The sequence below is a fragment of the Astatotilapia calliptera genome, chromosome 12 (genome assembly GCF_900246225.1).
Source record: "Astatotilapia calliptera chromosome 12, fAstCal1.2, whole genome shotgun sequence".
In the NCBI taxonomy this organism is placed as follows: domain Eukaryota; kingdom Metazoa; phylum Chordata; class Actinopteri; order Cichliformes; family Cichlidae; genus Astatotilapia; species Astatotilapia calliptera.
Window position 1 is genome coordinate 18,240,270 of NC_039313.1, and position 26,142 is coordinate 18,266,411.

Here is a 26,142-nt window from a genome sequence, read left to right on the forward strand (position 1 = left end):
CATCAGGAACTGCTGGTTGCTTGAATGCTCAGCCTATTCAAACATTTAGCACCACTTCTGTATATAATTAACGCAGACATCATTTGTCCACCATGCGTGGAAAAGCATATTTGTTTATGTAACTTTAACTCTATATAGTGCTCATTAGTGTATCTTGGCTGTGCATGAGTATCCATATGCAGAGAAAAGCTTTTGAAGCTACTGTTGCTTGGCTTTGTGCAGATTTTGGGTGGTTTCTTTCAGGCTTAAAGTCTGTCGCTGAATGCAGCTCACCTCCTGCTGATAACAAGGCCGCAGCCCACAGCATAAGTTGTTGACCTTTGTCAAAAATGTGAACTACTGTTTGGCTCTTTTACAGATTACATTTTCTTTGACATTGTAGCCATACTACTTTACCACGTGAATGAAATTGTGGACATACCACATCTAAACTCTTTGTCAACATTAGAGTTTATTTAGAATTTTCAGATCCACATAATTAACATGATACAAGTACAAGTTACTTGACAGGAATATGGCTAGTAAATTCTGTTATTGATATAGTGGCATGGTCCCTAAATCCATGGCTTAAAGGACCCTAACATACGACATGCGGAGAAGACCCGAGGGGAAGAGGAGCCCCAGCAAAAGCAAAAGAGAAAGAAGAGCACAAACCACCCACACCATGAAACTGTCTGATTCAGACTGCTCTCCTAAACTAATATAAGCAAACGAAACTAATAAACTCAAAATCTAAAAGAGGCCTACTCATAACTCCCAACTCAACTAATAATTAAGAAGTAAATGAAGAGACGTGCTTGAGCTGAGAGTGTGCTATACGCCCGCCTCCTCTGGGTTGCATTTGCAGCTGTGCAGGAGGGATGAATCAGAGAGGAGAGAGCAGGTTAATGAGATGATAGAAAATAGTAACTGGGTGGTAAATGTGCCGGGGCATTGAAGCGCATATAAAATATACAGACGGGCATTAATAAGGTACGCTGTCAAAAAGTCCTGAGAGTGAGCTGGGGAAAGAGTTGCATCTTTGCAGGTGTCTCTGAATATGCATGCACATAATAACTCATGTATAGAATGGATGTATTGCTTTGTTCATGCAGGAGCGTGGCAGAAAAAAACAGTTGTGCTTCTGCTCATGGAAAGAAACTCACTGGATTTTAGACGAGGCTGGAACAGATGCCTTGCAAAAGACACACAACATTTTCTGTGCATAGCCACAAGAAACACAATTATTTCCCCTTTTCCCATCTCCTTGGATGCAGTAATAAACTACTTTTTCTATGCTAACTTAATGAGTTTGCACAGGCATTCAGGTCTTTTTTCATAAGTCTGACAGAGCTGAATATGGCCCTGAGGTTTGTGGTTTTTCTGCATGCCTGTCTAAATTTGCACTCTGTTTGACTTGAGGGGGTGGTGCCTTTGCCTTTTTTCAATTTAAATAGATTTTCGTGAAACACCTCCATAATTCAGCCTCACTTGTTCTGCAGTCCATACCCCGCTTTTTTCCCAAATACGATACAATTTTCTACAAGTATTGCAAAAATATATTCTCCAAATCTACCACACTAATAAATCAAAGGAGCTTGCAAAGAAAAGCGTCTGGACTTCTTTAAGCTGCTTGAAGACGTTTCACCTCTCATCCGAGAAGCTTCTTCAGTTCTAAGGTCAAATGGTGGGGAGTCCCAGATTTAAACCTGAGGTGAAACGTGGTGTAACGAGGTGAAACGTCTTCAAGCAACTTAAAGAAGTCCAGACGCTTTTCTTTGCAAGCTCCTTTGACTACGATGACCTGGATGACTGAGAACCTTCACAGACACACTAATAAATGTAACTTCTGTGCATCCACTGTACTTGTAAAAGATTGATACAGATGACTGTCAAGGGCACAACTTTTTTTTTAACTGAGTAAAGTCTATCCTACATTGTGGATGCCGACACCTCGCAGGGATTTAAACAGTCCCCAGCAGATGGTTCAGCTTTGTATTCTTGTACCATCCCCACAACACTGATGTAAAAAGCAGCAAAGGTCTAAGCACTGATCCATGGGGAACACCCCAAGCAGCCACGAGGGTGTTAAGAAAATAAATCTATAGAGCTGAGTTTTGTGCAATATTTCCACTTTTCTGTCACCCAACAAAAGGAGAACGGCAAGTTTCAACAGAAAAATCTGTATCACAGCTGTATCACAGCTCCACCAGCTCCAACATTAAAACTGGAGCTGGTGGAGCTGTGCCAACCACCCAGTAAGTAAACATGTAAAAGAGACTCCCATTTTACATAGCCAAGGTATGAGAGAACAGGAAAATTATTCATATCTTAATGTTTTTTTCCCCATACAGCCACTACTTTAAGTTTCCAACTCATACATGTGGCTAGTTAGCAGGCTTGAAGTTGTGCTTTGAGTTCATAAATTTACAAAATACAACATTTTCTAGGGAGTTGAACAACATGTTAACATCAGTGTCAAGCTTATCTCCACTATGGAGAGAAACCACTTTATAGCATTAACCTTCATGCACATTTTTTGCGGTCGCTCTCGGTCCATTCAGAATCTGTGCAGGTGTCTGGAAGAACTGAAGCAGATCAGAGTCGGGGCCAAGCAGGGATAACTGTGTCACGCCGACAGAGGTGTGGATTCCTGTTGATCCTTATTGATTTTACTGTCAGAACAGTGCCATCATGGGTAGAAAAAAACACACACACAGAAGTTAACTTTACTTCCTTTTTGAGGTCATCTGCACTTATTTATGGCGACAGTGGCAGAAAAAGACAGAAGAGAAGGAGGATGTCACTGAGACAAATTGCACCATGAAGTGGGTCAGCTCTCCTGGGGACGTTCAGAATGGATGGTGGTGACACGACTGAGCTTCCACTTGACAGCTGCTTTGAAATCTGTATTTTTTATCATACGCATGGAGAGTAAGCGCTCTAAACAAACAAATAACACACACACACACACACATTGATCTCGTATTGACTGGTACAAGTTGGTGTGTGTGTTGTTACTTTTACCATTATAAAGACGGGTTTGTCTTTGAGTTCAAGCCTCACTTAATGAGCTGTTCGACAGTAAAGAATTTAGTGTTAGGGTTGCAATTAGGTTTAGGGTTTAATATCAAAATGTCAATGAATGTCCTCACTATGATATGAATGTATGCGTGTGTGTATTTGTGTTTGTATTGCCTTGAATTTGAATATGTGTAATGTGGGTGAGAGTGATTTTAAGGGCCTATAATTATCACTCAAAGGCTGGCATTGCAGGTCTGGCTTAAGAATTTGACACTTAGCAATTTCCTGAAGAGACACGAAGTCCAAATACTGAAATGAGTTTTTGTCACATGGCATTAAAATACAAACACTAGACCAGCACAAAAAATGGAAAAAAGTAGGTTAATGCAGCATGCGGCTGGGATGAACAAATATGTTCAAATCAATAAACTGCTTTGGATGTGAAAGCATCGATGGAACGCATGAAGTACTGTAATAAGATTACAGGTTTATTATTTTTCACACACAGGGATAATGTTGTAACACTGTTTTGTAATTGTGCTGTAAGTGGCTTTGACAATACTTAGGAGGGAAGTTTATGTAATGGGGCATTTTTGTTATTTTATGTACAACATAATCTAGCTTCTGTTCATCTCATGATAATTTTATCTGCTATCCCTAAAAGAAATTTTTAAAATTCTGCCGTTTTATCTACAGTGAGTTCAATAATTTGTTGGACAAAGACACAATTTTTGTAGTTTTGCATTTGTAACACAGTGGATATTAAATCAGATATTGCAATTGAAGTGCAATTACAGGTAATTATAGCCATTTTTGTACACAGTTCCTGATTTTCAGAGGCTCAGAGTTAATTAGCTAACTGACTGACATGCAGTTTCATGGCCAGACAAGGCCTGTCCCTTAATTATTTTATAACAAATGAAGTAGACATTAGGTTGATTCAAAGTGTTGTTTTACATCTTTTCCCTGTAATTTTAAACATGAGGTCGGTGCAATTGACGGAGACCATCATTAAGCTGATAAATCAAAAAATACCTCTCAGAGAAAGACCAAAAACCAAAGTTCAAATCAACAATCTGGTACATCCTTAAAAAGAATGAATGCATTGACCAGCTCAGCAACACTAACAGGCCTGAAAGACCACAAAAGGTAGAAAGACAACTCTCAAGGAGTACTCAGGAGCATCACTGGGAAAGTCAACAATCAAGAGCTTTATGAATGTAAATACATGGTGTTTAAGTGGTGCAAATCACTGGTTACACTCAGGAGTTGGAAGGTCAGATTATACTTTTGCAGAGCACATCTACATGAGCCTGCAGAGTTCTGGAAAAAAAAATATTTGGACAGATAAACCAGGATGAACAAAATGATTTTAAGAAAGAAATATGGAGAATTCCAGCATACCAGATTATCTGTAAACATGGTAGAGGCAGTATGGTTGCCAGTAGAATCGGAGCTGTGGTATTTTCTGATGTCCATGTCCATCAAATTATGGACCTAACTGTACACATGAGCCTGTCTGTTATAAATTTCTAAATGCATATGCAAACACATTTACCTATTCACTCAAACTGTAGTAGCATTTTCTCCATGACACACTCTCATCCTAATCTCTCTTACTATTTCACTTTCAGCCACAAACACATACACACATAGCCATTCGCAACTCTCCTTTGTCTTTATTGTGCACACTGTAGTCATTAATAATACAAGACTCAGTGCAGACATCAACGAAGAGGTGGAGCTTTCAGACAGCTTGGCAGATATGAGGGCCCATAACAAAGCCCCTTGAAAGCATGTGTCAAGTATTAGTCATGTTCTAGATGTCTCTGGTTCTTAAAACAAAAATGTAAGTGTATTATTCAGGTTGTTGAAATTAGCTTAAATGGAAATGTTGCTGTTCCTAACATCTGTATAATCTATTTATTATGGAGGAATGTGTCATTAGAGGCTTTAGTAAAACAAGCACATTTGTAATAAATGTAGGTGATTATCGTCAGACAAGTATGTATAAATTAAAGAAAATACAACTATCATCAAAAAGGATCAGTTATCAGCTTATCCTTGAGTCCAAGTCAACATCGGTGCCAAATTATTTGTAGAAATTCCTTCCAGGCATTTTAAAGTTAACATGAACGTGTTCACAAAAGTAGAACAGATAACAGCCCCCCAAAACATGTCTCCAGCCACGGTTGTTGCAGCCATAATACACAAGAGTGCGTTTTCATCAAGAGTGTGATTAAGTTTAAGCTGCAGCACTGTGCTTGTGATGCTGACAGCCGAGCATCACAGAAATCGGATCGGTGAGCAAAACATCCCAAATCGTGTCAGACGCATCTAATAAGATACAATCTCCAGCAGAGTCAAAAAGATCAAATGTAACTTGATGAAATAATCATGATTTTTTTCATGATGAAGGAAAGATGTAGGTCTTCGGAAACACTACCCAGCGCTGCAGCAACGACATTGAGACACCTCCTGAATAGCAATTACAGCGTGTGGCTGATTTCACAGCTTGACTCCTCCGAGCAGAGCGTTTTTGTTGGTGTAAAATCTATATTAAAAGCTGAATTTGATTGCCGTGGTGCCACTGTAAGTTGAACGCTTAAGATAACCTCATTACCAATTGATACGCATAATCAATTCAGTGTGCCCTTTAAATAATGCAGGATCTATTTTTTGGTAGTTTTCAGAAAGACTGCTGAATTATTAATGCCAGCAGTCATCACTCGGTTTTATAGATGAGGGCTGCTACCTCACTAACTCCTGCTCCACCTGCTCCTTCCTTTCACCCTTTATGAAGAACATAGCAGCCAGAACCTAATTTCTTTTACACCCTCGTCCACTACATTAACTTTATCTCCGGAGATTTCATCACCACTCGTTATCCTACAACATTGTATGTCATGCTGCTGCCACTGCGCTTTCTGAAAGATCCCTAATCAGGTTTCACAGTGCTGCATATTTTAGCTGAAGGCTACGGTTGAATACAGAATGGACGGTGCATAACTGACCCAGATAGACAGAAACACTAGGAATTTGTTTGTGTTAATTGAGCACTTTGGCATAAACTAAATCACGGCCTATTACTGATACTTGATGCCCAACTTCCTGTAAGCGACAAAGTACAGTGTGTTCAGACTGTCATTATCAACACAAAGACTGTATAAGCGTCACAACACTGATAACAGAGTGCAAATGGATAAAATAATGACACAAACAGCTTCTCTATTCACTACGTGACCGACGTGTCACATGTAGCCCCTGAGCTTCACGCGCGCTTGAATGGCAGTAAAAAAATTACAAAAATGTAACACTTAGTAAACCCTCGCACAAAGAAATTACTCATAACGTGAGTCAGTAAAACCTGCTTATGTAACTGCAGCTCGTCCAAAGGAGCTGCCTGTGGAGGCAAGTGTTTATTGGTTTAAAGGTCAAACAGAGTGCACACCCACTGGACTTATCGATTGTCTTATTTGTGTGTCGGATAAATGAAAAATACTTCAGAAATAAATTGTGAGGTTTATCAGCAGTTAGGAAAGATAATGACACTGAAATAAAATGCATCACACTGAGGAGATTTCACTGCAGGAATTGGGTGTATCGAGTGGCCATGAGGCAGATAAAAAATCACCACAATACAAAATTGATAAACATGACCTGCGATTATCAACCGATTGAGATGTAAGCACAATCAGCAATATTGCAGGAGAAAATGGTGAAGACAGGGGCCATCTATATAGAAACCGTGGCTCAGGGGGTTGGGAAGCGTATCTGTAACTGGAAGGTCGCCGGTTCGATCCCTGGACTCTCTGTCTTGGTTGTTGTGTCCTTGGGCAAGACACTTTACCCTACTGGTGTTGGCCAGAGGGGCCGATGGCACGATATGGCAGCCTCGCTTCTGTCAGTCTGCCCAAGGGCAGCTGTGGCTACAACCGTAGCTTGCCTCCACCAGTGTGTGAATGTGAGAGTGAATGAATAGTGGCATTGTAAAGCACTTTGGGTGCCTTGAAAAGCGCTATATAAATCCAATCCATTATTATAAAGATGGCAGGCTTTAGTCAATCTATTTGCAGTCTTTTCAACATATGCCATATGAATACCATCTATAAGATTTTGTTTCTATACAGTAGCACCAAATCTCAACACCATTCACCTGAAGATGCTTTAAACTGTAAGGTAAAGACCCTTCAATAATTGAAACAACCTCAACAATCAGACAACCCCCTATGAGCAAGCATTTTGGCAAGAGTGGGAAGGAAAAACTCCCTTTTAACAAGAAGAAACCTCCATTAGGCTCAGGGCTGGGCAGAGGTGATTAATAAACTTTGGCTCGATTTTTAAAAAGTCAGCAGTAAGACAGATAAGAGAACATTAGTCAAACACTTTAATCGCATAATTACAGCAGCAATAAATCAATGAATAAATGAATACACTATAACCAATAACCTATAACAGGAATACTACACAACCATAAAAGAAAAATGTAGCCAACCATTCCCCAACCTTATAATCATAATCAGGAAGCTGAACTCACAGTCCATTGTTAGTCCGGGGTGCCAGTTTCGGTCATTATGCAAACATATTTTTGGGGAACTCTGAAGTCAGCTGGTACTGAAGAAGTCACTTGGATGACCGATGAGACGTTTCTCCCACTGAAAATGAAATTTCTGCTTGACCCATCGGCCTGTATTTGGGCTGCTAGTCTATTCTTTACATTATTTACGCTTCCACACCCTCTCAAACTTAAATCTGTCCTCATCACTCTGGCCCAGTCATTTCCTTCTCTACCTTCATCAGCCTCTGTCGCATGTGCTCTAAATCTCAGTGCTTTTCTATTATTCTTCCTTTCAGAACTTCATTAGTGCAAGCCCCCTCCTACCCATCTACACTTCACCCTGGTCAGTTAGAGTTGAGTAACTCATCCAAGTCACCACCTGCTTCATCTCTGCCACCATTTTTAGCCTTTAGTGTCCCATGTTTTTGCATAAGCACACCCTTAATTCAGCCTGATTGGAGTTTTTTTTATGATCCTGTAGCATCTCCCCCCCCTTTTTTTTCCTGCCCTTTTACCCTCATACACTTGACTTAAGAAAAGTCTGTCTGTCTGTCTGTCTGTCTGTCTGTCTGTCTGTCTGTCTGTCTGTCTATCTATCTATCTATCTATCTATCTATCTATCTATCTATCTATCTATCTATCTATCTATCTATCTATCTAATGGAAATAACAATCTTCAGGCTGAACAGTTTCCTCAGTACTTCGTACTTCTGCCTGTGCACTTTAGATGATGTCAGCTGCTTTCAAAGTTGATGAGCTGCAGTTTCAGTGTTGACTATTCATTGAGTGTGATGGAGGCAAATCTGTCATTCCCAGCTGTATTGTTGTTTCTAATCTCTTGTGACAATTAAGTGGATCTTAGTGCTTCAAAACACGCCTTAAAAACAGTCACAGTGGCTCTCTGACAAAAGTGTCATTGAAAGCTGTGGGTGATGCGGCACACGCTGACATCGTTTTGACATCAGTATGAGTTTTTTTTTCAGTTGCATGTGATGTTGGCAACTTACCTAAAGCTAATCTCTTCCATTCTTTAAGCAGCAATGTAAGGGTCTTCTTAAAGCGTAGCTTCAGTACATCATACGAAGCTTTGCAAACAGTCCAAAATGTTACACTGACTATTTTCGGTGGGACACAGTTGAACACAAAGAGGTTGAATGAGGGCCCATGCATTAAAATGATCTGTCAAAGAATGGTCTTTCTTGAGATATGTGGGATGTTTTTTTTTTTTATCTGAATATTTCAGTGAATCATGGAGGGATCAAAAAAAGTTTCACAGCGGCTGAGCTTTTTGTTGGGCTGTGTGCTATCTGGTCCATTTGTCAGATGGCGACATGAAAGAGAGCCATCAGAAGACGGTTACAATCGGAAAATTCTGTCTCCTCTTTCAGTTCCCCGCCAACGTATCCCCATGAGAGAGCGTTGATTTACACAATGAACCCATTATCATCTATTTACTTCAGTTTTCTGAAATCTGAGGGGGATATAAACCAGTGGTTGTCATACACACACAGACTTACAATGCAGTGACTGCTGCCTCATGATGTATGAGGGCTGTTGGCTGGCCTGGAGTTTTATCTCTTGCACCACGTGATTTATGCCCCACTCCTGACCTCCAATGCATGTCTGTATATCCTTGAAAATAATAATAATAATAATAAAAAAGAAGAAATTCTTTGAATTAATCAAGCCACCAATCCTGAAATAACAGAGTCCGGGTTTTTTTGGCTACTGTCCCATCCTGTCTGCTTGATTCTTTGTGAGCAATACCACCACTGCACACTTGTCCATTGCTGAGTCATCATGAAGAAGAGTGTAATTACAGGTGACAGGGCTACAGAAAACAACCTACCACTGAATTGATGCTGCTGAAATATGCAGAGTCATCTCTGTTGTGTCAGCACACCATCCCTTAAGGACAGACTAGCGTTAAAATTGCAGTAAGTGGTTCGCCCAAACAGCAGGTGTTGGAGCTACACAGGGACTACACAGTCTTTAACTAACCTCACAGATGAGACAAACCCACAGTAGTCATTCATTTAACTCTTAATCCCTCAGTTTGACACTCGTCTTTATTTCAGAAACAGGTAGACTGGAGACTTTAAAAATCCCTGTATATCTTCTATGTTATACCCCATGTGGTCTCTGCATGTGGATATTTGTGTTCATACCCCTAAGGATCTGTGTAATGCACTTGCTTTAAGCCATTGATTTAACAGCAGCGACTGTCAGGGACAGAACAATAAAAGTGATTGAAGAGTGCAGTTTACACACAAAGAGATTTGTGGTTAAGCAGAATGGATGATCACCCTGATCGGACTTGAAATCCTACGTGGAGCAGGAACAGCTGAACATCTGGATGTGTGTTTGTGAAGGCCGATGCAGGAAGGATTAAAATCAGCATGCAAAGCAGGCAGACAACCCCCCGCCCACTCACACACACAAACACACCACCACCACTGTTACTGATGTTATTACCAGCTATATCTGTTTTTATTATTATTTTTCATGCTTCCAGTTGCTCTGATGAGCAGCAGGGAGTTATATACACTGCACTGAATTTATGTTATTTTTATTCTATTAGAGTTTCAAAAAACAAACAAACAAGAAAACAAAAGTCTTGAGCTCTCATGTCAGAAGTTAACTTCCCCTCTGAAGTTAAAGGCTTCTGGTTGTGTGACTTTTTGAGGCTTTCCTGTATGAACTTCAAAGGTTTGACCACAGATTTTCAGTAAATGTTGGGTCGGTTGGGTGAACTGAACACAAGACAAAAACTTCAGTTTTTTCCTCTAGAAGAAACCGATTGTGAGTTTTTGACGTGTGCTTAGGACTATGATCCTGTTTTAAAAGCTGTCCTGTTTTCATATTCAGCTTATCATTATTATTATTTTTTTTCACATAGTGTGGCGTTTGCTTCTACATTTTTCTGGCATTAGTTGAATCAATTTTTATCCCATGCTGCTGGCTCCAAAACATGACCAACTTTCCTTGTGCTTAGCAGCTGACGCTGTGCTCTTTTCATTAAAATCTACATCCTACTCACAGCCAAAATTCAGTTTTATCTTCATCAGTTAACAGGATTTGTTCTTCTTCTTAAAATGCATAAGACTTTTTTTTAGCCTGGATAACTTCTCCATAAAGGTCTTATTGTGCAGACGTGGCTGCACAGTTGCCTTACTTGCCACCCTGATTCCTTGGTGTTCATACCTCAACATAACCTCAAAGGTTCATGCTATTTCTTGAGCTGAGGAAACATCTACCTGAAATCGTTTGTGTTTTGTGAGCATTTTGAGCGTCTAACAAACTGCTCAGGCTGCTAGGCAACATGTTGGAAGTTTATCAAGCTTTGGAAAGTGTTTGCTTTCCAAAACTTTGCTTTTCCAAGTTATGAAAATGTGCAAAGCAAAACAAAACGAGGCCTTATAATTGCCTTTTGGAGAATCCTAAATAAGGATACCCAAACTTTTGGACGGTCGATCCATCGCAGAACATATAACCCACGCAGACCGCTTGCATGTGCAAACACTGCACCCCGTCCTGAATGAAAATCGCATTTTTTATCAGCTTATCCGCAGGGGAGCGCATCGTCGCCGCGCTGAGTGGTCACCTGTGTGGCCCGGAAAGCTTGATCGTCGGGAGGAGTGCGGGGACTGCTGCGCCTCTGTGTGCTCTGCTGTGTCTCTTTAAGTACAGCAGGCAGTGCTGTTGGTCCGCGTGGGAGTGCAGGGCACACGGTGCGGCGGCACTGCCTCTTCGCCGCGTCAAACAGCCCTCTTCTAATCGGACGGGCGACAGAAACGACAAGTCGACGCACCGCATGCGTTCGCTGTTTGACCCAAACAGATGACTGGAGCCACCGGGGCGAAGACCGGACTGTTTCAGAGGGGCTCGTCCATTGGTGAGGCCATTAACATTACTCCCTCTTTCTCCTCGGACTGAGAGCTGGAAGCGCGTAGCGGTTCATCTGCACTACAGCAGATTATTGAGCAGCACAGAGAGACTGTACGGGCTAATGGGATTGACAAACTAACATTAGCGCTACAGGGCTTTTCTGAGAGTATGGTGCTCTTCATTTTTGGCCGAGTTATCGTGGATATGAATCATGTCTGAGCCCGAGGGGTCACCATCCTGAGCTGAGTTGCGTCCTGTGAACTGCAACAACACCAAAGCTTGTGTTGAGAGCCTTATTCTGACTCATGTTCAAGGTAAGGACTACACACACACACACACACACACACACACACACACACACACACACACACAGAGGACACATATATATGTTTTTTCCCCTTTTCACTGCAGCAGCTCGAAATATGTCCTGCAAAAGCAGCGCTTGCTTGCTTGCTTAGTGTTGGTGTTGCAGAAGTCCTGATGTTCTCGCAGTGCAGCTGCTCTGGAATAGTGATTCAGACCAAAAACCACAGCTCAGAAATGGTTTTTGCAGAATTTGACTGTCACTTGTTGAAAAGACTGGCCATATGTTTTGCTTATACTGAACCGCCGGTACTAAAAATATCCATTTGAACTAGATTTTCGAAGCTATTCTGCTCTTAACATAGTTGCAGACTAACCCAGTACGGAAGTGAATGTTTTATATTTTTAATGCAACGTATTCTGCTGTCTCCTCAGAGCAGTGGTCGCTAAAAATGCGTCAGTCTAACCAGGTGCCCGTCTGGTGGCCACAGTCAGAACCCCTTCAGCATTTGTGTGAAGATCCTGGCGTTTCATTAAAGCCCACCTGCTATTTTTTTTTTTGAAGAGCTGCAAACTGAGACTCTGAAAAGAGGCCTGTATTCATAGCCTTTTTTAAATTTGGTTTGGGAAACCATTTTAGTATTTTCAATGATGTTTGTCTCTGTACCTGAGGTTATGTGGTTCTCTTAAAGTGCTTCTCTCAAGTGTTTTGCAGTGTACTGAATATTTTTTAGGTTTACCTCGGCTTGAAAAGATTTCCACTGTCTTTTATAAAGTGTACAAGTGAGATTTTGCATCAAGAAACAATAAAATAATACAGTGTAAATGTGTAATTTATATTTAATCATTCATCCTCAGCATTACCAGAATATTATGCACATTGACCGACCTCCAGTAACCCTTCTTGTTTCTGATGACCTTGGTGTTCACTGTATTGAGAAACTGCTCATTGTGGAGCGTGGAGGTGGGAGAAGAAGAGCGTAGTGGCTGTTAAGATGGATCACAATGCTCAAAAATCAATTGATGAATGGGACTAATTGGTCATGCTGGTGTTTCAGCACTTGTCATGGCAATAAATAAAAAGCATAGAGCCTGATAGACCGCTTGTTATGGCACTCAGTTCATAGCTCCTGAATCTAGTCCAAGCTGAATTGATCAATAGTGTGAACATCACTGTAAAATATTACCTAACTGTTTTCGATTTCACTTTATTTGAGCGGAAACCACTGGAAATCTGCGTTTCTGCTGCATTTGAATATTGTTGTGGTTTCATTTGTGCCAGGCAGGAACCTGCTGATGCTCGTTTAAAAATAAAATCGCATAGATTTTATTGTTGCTAACATTAGCTGTGCTCTCCCACAAGCTCAGTCCTCCCTCAGGCAGAAGTGAACAGACGTCAGGGAAACATGCTGATGGCTGAAATTCATATTTGTACAGAAGTCAAATAGATTCTGCTGCCGATGCAGTGAATCATCAGGGTCAAAGTCACGGCATTTTGTATCTCCAGGATCCTCTTGGTGACCATGAAGATGAAATCCTGAAAGAAAAAATGTTTTCTTTTTAACTTGATGCTGAATGTGAATGATTTTCACACACAGGATTAACTGTGAGAAACCTGAATGTGCTTACATATGAAGTCCTTTGTGTAGTGACTGGGTGACTGGCGGCAGAGGGAGAAGGCTTTGAATTCCTCCAGCGCTTATTCCATGGATCGCATCCAGTGGACGCAAGCTTTGAAGATCGCCAGAGGAATCACAGTTTGCGTGGTTGTGAAAGCCATTACAGTGACGTGAGGGTGGTGCAGCACCACTAGACTGGATGGTGCGCTCCTTCCTGATATATTACCGTCAAGAAAGGATGTCAAGATCCTCATTACAGCGTCTACAAAAATAGCTTAGCATTAAATACTTGGCTGGTTTTCGACTGTTTATAGTGTCTGACGTTCAAACACACAGTAGTAGTTTCACAGTGAGTGGCATGGATGTGAATACCAAACACAACTAGCGCTGTCCCTTCATGTTTGTCAGTAACTGATTTTTTTCAGTTTCCTTGAAGAAAGAGTTGATTTTAGAAAGAGGATAATCTTTAAAACTGTGTTACGGCTGCACAGGCCGAAGGAGTGGGTCACCCTCGCCGTGTGCACATTTCAGCCAGATTTTCAGCTTATACCAGGATTATTCACAACGGCAGACTTCCTCTGTGAGACGTAGCCAGATAATGACAGCCTAGACAGGTGGTGAGGAAATACTGCGAGGCAGACATCAGACAAAGCTGGGAAACCCCGAAAGACTAATCTGTAAGTCAAGTGTGGGGGATTTTGTCCAAAGATATTAAATTTGCAGATGCACTTATCAGGCTCAAATAAACTGAGGAAGAAGAAGACAAGCAACCTCGATGTTAAAAAGGAAACATCTAGACGATATAGTCTACCACCTTCAAGTCGATCTGTTTTGTCTCTGTTCTGATGATCAGGTGAAAAAACCTTTCACAGTGCTCGCAGTCAGTTTGCAGTGAGTGAATATAATGTAAAAGCCAATTATATTTTTGAACTCAGAGACCTGCTGTTCAGGCTTTTCTCTCAGACAGACACAGGCACCCTACTGAGGACATGTTTAATCCAACCGAGGCTAATATGAGGCCTCTGTTTGTATCTGTCTGAGTCACAGTGCAAGGTTATGTGCTTGCATGTCGTCGATCTCCTTACATCCTGGCAGACCGAGTGTGTTTTTAAACAGAGGCAAAGACATTCAGTAGGTAATTATTGCATACTTTTTATATCTTAATCAAGTGCACGGTGCATAATTATTCGAGCGCAGCTAAATATCAGTTGCTCTTTCAGTGTCATACAAACCTTTCTTTGGTTTCTGGAACACGAACCATATTTCATTTTTTTGCATGTTACTCTTAAGTTATTGTGGAAATTTAAAGTTCAAAGTTGAAATGCGACCGCCAACCTCTCGTGCAATCCAAAAGCAACACCTGCCGTCAAATTGCATTCACCCCGCGCTTAACCGTGCAATCAGGTCCTTTAGTTTTCTGAACACAGGGTGTATTTTCTCAGCAGATAATTGTAATTAAACAGATTTTTCTGTTGGCTACATAGATTGGTACTCACCCAATGTGGAAAACATGCTCTTCTCTTCTAAAGCTTTGTCCTTGAACTGGAACTATGAAAACATTTACTGTTGTGTCAGGGTCTCGAGCTCCTTGTTTGTTCTCTGTGCCATCAGGCTGCCTCGCAGTTCTCTGATTGCTAACGTCTAGTCAGACAGCGTGATGTTGTAGGTGTTTGAGAGGGAGGGTAAATAGAGTGTAAATTGGGTAAAATGGAAAAAGATAAGGAGCAGACGATAAGGAGAAAAAGGTGACTTTAAAAGACACATTTTCTGTGGTCTACAGCTGACCTTGAGACTCTGCCTGTCGGCGGGATTAGTACATCACTACTGTAATTGTTCACCTTGAGTAGCAGACCTCCTTGTTCTTTCTTCAACTCGATCCCTGCTTCACAAGAAGCCTTTTGTTGGTGTTAAACTGCTGGGCTCTGTGTTTTATACCTGCTGCCCCAACAGAAGTCCAATCTGGCAACAGGAGAGGCTTTAAATGGGGGAAAAAATGTAGTTTACTAACTCCGCTTTTAGGAACCGGAGACCAAGACTGTCTGACCGCATGCCTGCGTGCAAGTCTCTGGGTAATGTTCTTGACCTTAACCAAAAAGCTGCCTTTTATAGTCCTAAATGAGTTTTTCCACATAAAAGTTATTTATAGTCCGATTAAGGAAGCTGAGTAATGTGGGAGTTGCGATAACAAGACGTAATTTGTTTACAGTGTCGTTAAAGATATTGGCTACAAAGTATAATTTAATGACAGCAAAACACTGGGATTCTTTGATTAGTTTTATTAGGTCAATAAAGAAGATGTTCCTTCCATGTTCCAGCCCTGTGGTGCTCTCTCAGCATTGGGAACATAACTCCAAGCAGTGTTAGTCAGTCTGTAAAAACACATCCATCAACTTCCAGACTGCACCGTAAAGAATTAGACATGCTTTTGCTTTAAAGAGGATGTCAGAAGATTTTGATAAACCCTGTCCCAACAATACTGCAGCACAGCAGCAGGAGCCCCGGTGTGATAAAGAATCTGAAGGAGTGGAGCCCCCTCCAGGTCTGTCAACTTGTGCAGTCAGTGTCAGCGCTGGCTTCAGATCTCCTTTCAGCATGCTGCTCCCTAATTGGGCCGTCACACTTGCTAGAGAAATTTGTCAGGTTGCTGTAAAATGAACTACTTGGGCAAATCAAAATGTGCATCATTTTGTTCCTCCCCAAACCACTCATCTGCCCGTGAAATAACAGGATACTCGGGTTTTTAAATGGATAAACTACTTTCACTCATTTCCTGTTGGGAGTGTGTCATTAAAGGGTAAATACTTGCACTTTTTTTTACCACAGTTGTTTGCTCAGTAATTGCATCTCCTGGGATTTCATCTGAAAGATGTGCATCGGTAACCAAGCTGCGCCTATTTATACACGGCACGCCTAAAGTAGGGGCTTATTATTCTTACACTCAGCCTTACATGTTGTTCCATTAATTTCCAGCAACAAGCAGGATAAGCGGCTAAGTCTATCCCCTTATCGGCTACTTTTCTGAATCTGGCAGTGAGCAGAGCGCGCACACATGAACTCCTCCTCTGTGCTAATGTTCTCCATCTGTCAGTAATGCTGCTCAGGTTGGATGAGATGTTGGGAGCTATCACACGCAGTGACTGCACCACGCCTGGTCAAGCACGAGCCCATCGCCACGCCATGTCAACCCTCATCACCTCCCCTCTCTCGGTGATGGTGCAGATGTTTCCCAGGTTGCTCGGGGGTGGTAGGATGACTCAGCTCGAGTTTTCACTCGGTGCCTCACCGACTCCCAGTTCAGCCCCTCTCCTCAGTCAACTGGCAACTTAAACGCGATCTGGCTGCACTCAGACTCGGCTCAAAACACATTATTTTCAGTGTCAGGCTCTCGACTCTAGTGGTTCCCGGCCTCTTGAAGAAATTACTTTATGCAGTTATTCTGTGTTATTTCGTTAAGAAAACACTTGCCCTCGTGAATCCACACAAAACATCCTGGAATTGTTCAAGAAGCTCTCCTTTCATACTGTGACACTTCAGCTATTTATCCACAACTTTCAGCTGTTTATTTAGACTTCTCTGCTTGCATGCTAAGTAGTTTGCAGCATATGGGAATTCTGTTGTGTCATCTGAACAATTACTACTTAAATATGCTACAGATCAGGCTCTAATCAGTTCCTGCAGTCTCTTGTTTATTTGTTTTTGACCTAACACAGTATGAATGCATTATCACGTCTATTCTTTTAGAGATATCATCTCCACAACATTTCCCACATGCAGAGCAGTAAATGCAGAAACCATGAGAAGTAACCCAGCCTGGAAATGACTGCTCGAATGTTCAGCACTCTCCTGGATTAACTACAGGGCCTTTTAGAGGGGCTAATTGCTCTCTGTTTATTCCAGACCTTAAAGAATTCATAATCCAAAGTACTCCATGATAAATCTTCGCCTCTGTGTTTTTTGTGTTTGTTTTGTTTTTGCTGTGTTCACAGCTTAGTCCGCAGACTTCAGTGGGTTTATTTCTTCTAATGCACAGTCCCTTAGGGAGGTGGAGATAAAAACCAAAGCTCTTTGCACCACAAGAAGAAGAAGGAAGTGAGTAAATGTGTATTTGGGGCCCAGGTGAACGGAGAATTTAAATAAATGCAACTGCATGTTTGAAATGTGAGAATTTCCTTGGGAAAATTACTGAGCACCTCACTGTCGTCACACAGTTGCTTCATAGACTTCCGTTTCTGTATCTCACATACTCAGTTGTAAACACAGGCAGCTCTCTTCTCTCTTCCTTTGCTTTAGAGATGTTGTTCCATGTTGCATCAGAGCAACAGTGAAGCACTACTCTATGTGCACATCATATTTTATTCATACAGGCTGCAGCACTGAGGCACGCTCCTTTCTGCGAGCCCAAAGCAAGCAGCTGTCAGAAATCCCCAGATACTGTAGCCATTTCTACGTCTACCGTAGCATAAGCCATTGGGAAAAACAAGAATCTCTAAGATATACTGGTCAGAGTGAAATTCATGAGACAGCGGGAGAAGATGGGTCTGACGAGCCCCTACCAACCTCATTTTAAATTAACCTGCTTCTGTTTCAACCCTCGAAGCAGAAGGGCTGTGTGCATGGGAGATACCAGCTTCTATCTTTTTTATTAGTCTCAAACAACACTTACATAACAATGCAATAGGAAACCACTGCCCTGAAATGCTCTGTCACTTTCAATAATACACAGTGCATCTTGTTATCAGAACAATACAACCCTGCACCACTGCGTCAGCATTTCTCAAACTTCCAAAGGTGCCATACAAGCGTCCTTTTATTTTTTCCTCTGTTTGTCCAGTATTATCATGCATAACTTGCTTACTTTGAATCTATTTATTTGAAACACATACATCTTTTATCATTATATTTTGGTTTTTTATAAACATTTTTTTCCATATTTTTGTTTGAGGGATATGTGAAGATTCATAATTACAGTATCCACAGGAAGTGGTCTTCTTTTTATTTCCCAGGCCACTCCTTTCCGGCCAAACAGTGTTTGGCATTTTGTCAGTATGCAGCAAAACCAAGATATCTGCAGATTTAAGTCAGATGGATTCTTTTTCAGCTTTACTTAGTTTGGTTTCCATTGTGTTAGTTTCTGTTTCTGTTATTTAGAAACCAGGAGACCTGATTTTGACTTGGTTTGTTTTCAATTTTGCACTTTGTACTTATTTATTTTCTTCATGGTTTTCTAAAGACAAATCCCGTTATTGCATTACATATATTCTTTGGGTTAATGCTGAAGTAAGATGTGAAAACTCAAAGTGGGACAAAGCATCAACAACGCTTTTTCTTGCCAAAAATCAGTTTTGCAAGCATGCAAAACAAATTCCTGCATAATTTATTTTTGGTTCCTTGGAGTTATTTCTCGTGGCTTATACCAGATATGCACCGTAGAAGAATCACCGTATTTTGATTATCGTGAGCAGATTATTGTGAAAGCATTGTTTTGTGACTTACATTAACATTCTTAGCTGAAGCAAAGATTTATAATTGGAAATATAAAAATATGCGTGTTGGGGAGACAGCAGACTCTTAAATCCCTGCTGCCAATTTAGCAAAACGAATAAACCTCAACTCCTGTGAACCTGACCTCAACCTAAATCTTCACATAATTACCAAGTTGTCACCTTAAAATTTAAATAATTTATGTTATGGTAATTTTGTTGCACATCACAATAGTGTGGCACAACACTGCATTACCACACACAGACACAGACATGCACACACAAAGTTTAAGCTTTCTCTTTCTCTTCCTTTTCTTCAAAGGATTTGATTTTCAAAACAAAGCAGAATTTAGAGAAGGCAGATAGTCCTTGTCCTAAATTCTGTTCGATATTCTGCCAAATTACATTAAAGAAAAAGAAACTAATGAAAAGTTCTTAAGTAAAGGAAGTGCATATCTTAACATACTCCTACACAAAACCCACTTAGTTCCCCCCAGTCTTAAAATACGTGTGAATTTGACATGCACATTATCGCTGTGGTTATTATCAGTGTTCAGTCATGGGAATATTGAACTGACGGGACCAACAGCGAGGACATCAGAACATCAGCAACTTATCAACAACACCATCATTTGAATAAAAATAGAACGTAAAAGCAGCGAGGCCTCTAACAATCTTCATATCTAATTGGAAAAGATATGTTGACAGTAGGCCTCTGGTGCTGCTCGACCTTTTGCACGGAGATTTGCGCGATGCTGATGAGGCGCGCGGTTCACTACACATTTTGCGAGGCGTGCTTACAGAGCATCCTATTATATGTACGCTCTTCATGTTCCTCCAATGAATGCATCCAGACCACTGCCCTGCGTAATTGTTCACACCGAACAGCTCATCAAAAACTGCTAAACAGCTTGTGTACAACAGCGCTCCACGACAGATGAGCAGACTGTTGTCATGCTATCCTTTCATTATCTTTTTTGTAAAGTAAAATAAAGTCAGTCGGTACGAGGCTGCTGTTATGTTCAGTGCAGATAAGTTGCTGTTTTGACACTCCACCAGTATGGGTGTCAGTTACTTGAGATTCTGCTGTGGGTTGTTTGTGTAGGTGGTAAATGCAATATAGACTTCTGCAATACTAGCGGCAGGAGAACATTTCTCCAGTGAAGTGAGAAAATAATTTTCAGTCATGATTCAAAACATATGCTTTGGCTGCATAAGCTTCTGCTCTGCTGGGGCGGCGGTCTGTGCAAACACTGTAAATTGAAAACATTGATGTTTTTTTCGTGGTTTATTTCAACATATATAACTACTCAACTGTCACTGCAATCTCATAAGGAACTTAGCTCAAGATGTTTGCTGTTTAACTTTTTAGAATTGCAAAACGGATCATTTCATCCGCTTTCTGGGAAAACGTATGCTTTTATGTAGTGGACTCCAGCTGAGTGCTTACAAAAGATTTTGAGGTACGTTTTGCATTTATTTGCTTCTCCTCTGCCATATATTTCCCAGAAAATGTCACACTTTTTACTTTACTAACTGGCACCTATTTAGGTTCAGATGTCATAGATAAAGTATATTATTAACAAATGCAATATAATGTATTTCTGCAGACACTGCAGATTAGCTTCTACATTAATCAGATGGAAGGGTGAAATGTAGCAAATAACAATGCAATAATATCACATTCATCATATATAATTTGTGTAATGATACTTGGAGAAATAGGAATGAGGGACGTTTTACATGCATTGAAATGTTAGGCAACAGACATGCTGGTGTAGTTTTTGCTCGCGCCGAAGAGAATGAGAATTTTCTTTAAATCTAAAAAGCACATAAAGTGACAGAATGAAGTGGAAAAATACCACATACCCGAGTCTTTTACAGAATCCTGTTGTTTGTTGAGCTTCATGCTGAGACAGCAGCTTGTAGTTTCAAGATTTTATATCTGCTGAAGTCATCCCAGCATGTGGTGCCATGGACAGGATCACCTTTTATAGTCCATACAGCTTGCTGAGTAACCTCTTTAATCATGTTGGGAGTGTTCCAGACATATGTAGTACTCAAACGTCAAAGTCTTAATTTATTTAAAAAAAAAAATCTAATCAATAAATTTGAAATGATTTCTTTAGGTGACAACAGTTTCAGCTGCGTAGGGTTTAGACCACTGTGATTCCTCACAGGAACCAGAAAAGACTTCAGAATACAGGAAGTGAGATTTTGTTAATACCTATGGCGTAAAAACAAAAGTGTCTTCAGAGCGTTTGAAACCCACGTTAATGATTGTTTCGTTTAACGAGTATTTCCTGTCTGCTCTATTGTTCATTGTATTTGCGTAACAATAACAACAGTGTTCCTTTCATTTTCCCCTTGCTGTGGGAGGTGAGAGTGAAGAGCTGCAGAACAACAGTGCTGGAGGATCCAGCTCTTTGCTTAAAGACACTTCAGCAGAGTGGCTGCTCGTTGACATGGGAGCTTGAATGCGTGTCATACAGTGGAGGGTCTGTCTCCCCTCCTGCTGCACCACCAAGCACTCGACTGTTTTTCTGTTCTTACTCTGCCTAGCGGTCCAGAAGGAGCTGTGTGATACACAAGGACAGTTGTGTCAACATCTTCCTCAGGGAATAAGTTAAGCCGTACTCCATGAGTACGAGAGGATGCAGTTCGGATCATTACAAATGAAAGATGCTTCCTTTTGGTGTTTTTAGCACGAAAAGCGGTCAAACCTCTGATCTGCAGTAGTGATTCTGCTAAAAAAAAAAAAATAGAATTATGCATATTTGCACTTGTAAAGGGATAATTCAGCTTTTTTTCCTCATCTGTCAAATCTCTTTCATTTTTTTGTGGTCACTCGTGGGCAATAACATGTAAAAACATCTCCTGGCCAACCCAAGCCGGCACGGAAAACACGATGGCGAGCATATGCTTAGATGCACACGAGCTTAGATAACCACAAGCTTGCGTTGGCAGTTGTTTTATTCTGTCCGCTTGGTGAATGCAAATCCAATAGTCACTGTTCTTCCAGCTCTGCTTTTGGTAGTCCATTTATATGCTATAACTAATTGCTGCCAAAAACATGTGGGACTGAGGATCCAGAGCTCTCATCTCTTCTGAAACCCCGCATTTTATACACCCTCCACTCTTTCTGACCTCCTCCCAATGACTTATGTAGAGGTCTTTTTTTGCGAGATACAACTAAACTGCTAAGCCGATTCTAAGTAAGTCCCCTTTGTTGTTTCTACATTAAGTGGTCTTTAAATCAGAGATGAGCTCTAGCACTGCCGTTTCACTCAGCAAGAGGGAATAGCAGAAAACCGAATTGTGTTTGATCAACTGTCTTGGCAAAGACGGTGGATTATGTGCATCATGGACGAGTGCAGTGCTAACACTAACACAACATTTTATTTTGATAAATAAGTAACGAAGGCCTCTAAACCTTTTATGTTAGAACTCAGTGGACCACATAAACCCCACTTTGACCTTAAGTGGGCCGAACCAGTAAAACCCACATTTCTGTCAGTGTGTCACATGTTTAATTACATATTTAATCCCATTTAATATAAGACAAAGAAGAATAAAAAATAAAATAAAAAATGGTTATGTAGTAAATGCAGCACAAATAAATAAATTTGTAAAATTACAGAAAAAGTTCTGGCAGCTCATTGCCCAGAAAATCTCCTTTTTTCCCCTTTGTGGGCCCACTTTATTTCTATAATTTCTATGGTAGATAGTGAAAATAACAGGAACTTTCATGCTTTTTAATTGTAATTGTTTAGCAGGAAATGATGCCCTTCATCACATTTTCCAAAGGTTACCAGTGGGCCGGATTGGGGTCTTTGCCAGGCTTATTCTGGTCCCCTGGCCTTGTTTTTCACACTCCTGAGTGATGCTAGTGTTGTTGTCTGGCACTAAGCAGAGAATACAATTTAGCAGATTATTTATGCTCATTTCCCCTCAAAGTATAATTTTCCCAAACAAAAAAGAATTAAAGCTTTGAGCAGAGATGACGTGGTCCTCACTCTTTTATCCATATCGATGGCGCATTTCATGCTTTCAAGTGGAAGTCGGAATCTTGATTAAGGACATCAACAGTATAGCCATGTGTCCTGGAATCTAACTGGCTGTTGTGTAAACTTGTTACTTATCACTTCCTGTGCCCACTAGGCGGCATTACTGAGCATTCAGTAGTTACACTGTATGTCTTGCTGTATGTCATGTGTTGATCCCACAGTGGAAATCTAATGTGCAACAAATTTCATTCATGTAGGCCAGAGTATGTGCCGAGGGTGCTGAGATCCTTAAAATATTGAATCCTTATTTGTGATGCGCGTGCAAAACCCGTGAGTTTTCAAACATGTTTAGGCCCTCAAAAAAGTGATTTATTGTCATAAATAATAACAATAAATGGAGCAGATCCAATAAGTGTAGCAGAGCTTCAGCCATGCTAATATGTTTCCCACAAACAATGATGGTAACAGTGGGCACTAAATGAAGAGTACTCAAAAATCCAGCTCACAAATAGTAAACAGCTTCCCATAAATATTAATATGTTTGATAATGAGTGATACCAAATACAGATCAGGCAAATGCACGTTCATGAGTGCTGCAGCACTGCACTTTTCTAAAGTCTAAGCTCTTGCCTTGTTCTCTCTTAATAAATGACTACATTTTCTCTAGTGAATGAGTCTTGTGCTTTTAGATTAATTGTTGACTGTTGAAACTTTCCATTTTTCCACACGACTTTTCCCCTCCTTACCTCCAACACTCCTCCTCCTCCTCCTCTTCTTCCTCCTCACCAACTAAACATTTACTGAAAACCCTCCGCAATCCCCTCCTTAAGCGTATTGAAGCAGAGAGCGCTGAGATTCACAGCAGAGCTGAGCTTTGAGAATTCACTTTTAATTAAAGCAGAGATCCTGTGTGCTTAGAGAAGGTGCGAGAAGAGAAGTGGGGCAAAAAAAACAAAAAACCAAGCTCTTTTCCTTTTTTGAGAAAAAGCTGCAGATACCCTGTAAGGTCCTGAATGAGGAGCTTTGTTAAGGTTGGATAGTGGAAGACATCATTTGATCTCCCATTGACAGCGCCTTCCCGCTGCAGAATAATTACTTCTTTTATGAAGCCATTAAAGAGAACCAATTCAAGTGATTGTTTCTCAAATGCCCGTCTATGTGGCCAACTGGGATCTGGGTGCTGCAGCTAGCGAGGGTGAGTCAGAAAGTCACACAGCAGGCATCTGGGATGTTTATCTCTGTTAGGAGCTTGCTGACACATTAATACCAGAACTGTCATTCGGTTGGCATCAAAAACATTTCCAGCTGTTCTCTCCCGAAATAGAGTCAAACAACTTACTTTTTCTTATTTCATTATTTTCTCCATTCTTTTAAATATACAGAAAATTTTGTGCTAATCCGGATTTTGGCTTTTTGCTCGTTCCTAATTGAACTCTGCTGCTTCGTGTCCGCAGTCACAATAGAGCTATTATTCTATCACTTCCACTTTGCTTTCACTGTATAAGTTGCTTATCACTCTGCTCTGGTGGAAATGTTCATGATCATCAGTGACTCTATTAAAGCTCTGCAGCTTAATGCTACTGTGGGCTAGTCAAAGGAGAGGATTACATTATTTTTAGACCCTTTAATTTACCTCTTCTTTTTCTGAGTAAAAGTCACCACTGAGCTTAATGGACCTGGAGTTTTATCAGGATTACAATGATGCCTTTTCCCTGCCATCCTGGGCTTAATTTTTAAGCTTTTGGGGGGATTGTTCTTAAAATGTTTTCCTCTCATTGGTGCATTCAGCTCTCTCCAATAACAAATGTAATGCTGTTCATAATTACCACTGGCTTTTGGGGGAGGTTAACTAACCGGGCCAGGTAACAACACGAAGGAATACAGCGACTGCTTGTTTCAACATTGGCAAAGAAAAAGAAATGTCACGTACATGTTGAAATATCAAGCAGACGCTCTTTTCCTGAATTGAATAATTAACTTCTCAGTGTTGTTTTGGGGAAGATGAATGATTGTTGTCGTAGTGTCTCTCCGTAAACTTATGCTGATAAACTAATAATTAAGCAGTTAGATGATTCATAGTGATGCAGTGGTCGGGACTGAGTTTTCTCCAGGGCAGGATGTGATTTGACAAAGGTCGTATTTTACAATTATTATCTCTGATGAGAAAAAAAAGATGTGAGTGTGTGTGTGTCGTGTTTGTTAGCAGGCTTACCGTTTCCTTTCTTTTCTTCAGTGCTAAGATTAGTGCCCCAAATGTTTACGTGCTTGCAGTTGTGGGTTTAAGATGTAGTGATATATATTCTGTACATTCAGGTGGCTAACTCTGATCCAAATCCACAATTTGGTTGGATTATGAATGGAAAAATGGTCAGGAGTTTCACTTTAAAAACTGCTGAAAATGGCACATTTTCACCAATTCTTTTAATACTAGTTAATACTAATGCATCGATTTTTTGCTGGGAATGTGCAGGACAATGTGCAGAAAATGCCTTCATACTTTTATATGTGTCAGAACACCAACAATACCTGTTGAATCAATAAAATTAATTTCACTATAGGACGTAAGCTTTAATGTTTCAGCGTTAGAATAAATATATTAACTCAAAATAAACTTATTTTACGCTTTCTGCAGCATTCCTGTCCTGCCTTCCTTCAACATGGTTGCTGTTATATTTTTTGTAGTCTTCGTAGATTCTTTTTACCATTTAGTAGGCGGCACTCATTTTGTGTGGAAGATGAGTCATATGAGGTGTGAAATACCCCTTTTTAAGCGAGCACACAGAAACAGTTGATAACCACAGATGTGACACTGGTTATTGCCAACTGGATTTTTTTTTAAGCCAGCTAACCCTGAGAAAGCATGGCAGTGTTGAACTTCCGTCGTAATGTACCTCTCTGAATAAACAACATGCAGAAGCACAAGAGAAAGCACAAACCTCCCCCAAGGCAGCTCTCTGTCTGGGCAATATTTACATTTAAAGGACTTGCATTGTATTTTACATGTGTTCATTTTTTTATTTGTTCTCATTGAACTTACTTTAAGAGGTTTGTGGTGCAGTAAAAACAAGTGCACAGTGCAGGATTTTGTTAATTTGTCCTGTTCAAACCCATTTTCATGTACTTGAGATACTGAGTATAATTATTTTTTGTTTATGTGGCTATAGATATACATGTGTAGCCTTCATGTTTGGTAAAGGTTTTTGGTCACGTTTATCTTGTTTTCCAAAGATATTATACTTATTCAGGAACTTTGTACATGTATTCATATATATTATAACAAAATC

The 26,142-nt window shown here is 40.5% G+C and overlaps 1 protein-coding gene across 1 annotated transcript in view; it reads left to right on the top strand.

The window, feature by feature from the left end:
* The first annotated feature begins 11,125 nt into the window (after window positions 1-11,125).
* Window positions 11,126-26,142, top strand: part of wscd2 (WSC domain containing 2) — a 42,859-nt gene continuing 27,842 nt past the window's right edge. The window contains exon 1 of the mRNA XM_026186967.1: window positions 11,126-11,763. The gene's annotated coding sequence lies outside the window, so the exon portion shown is untranslated. The remainder of the gene's footprint in view (window positions 11,764-26,142) is intronic.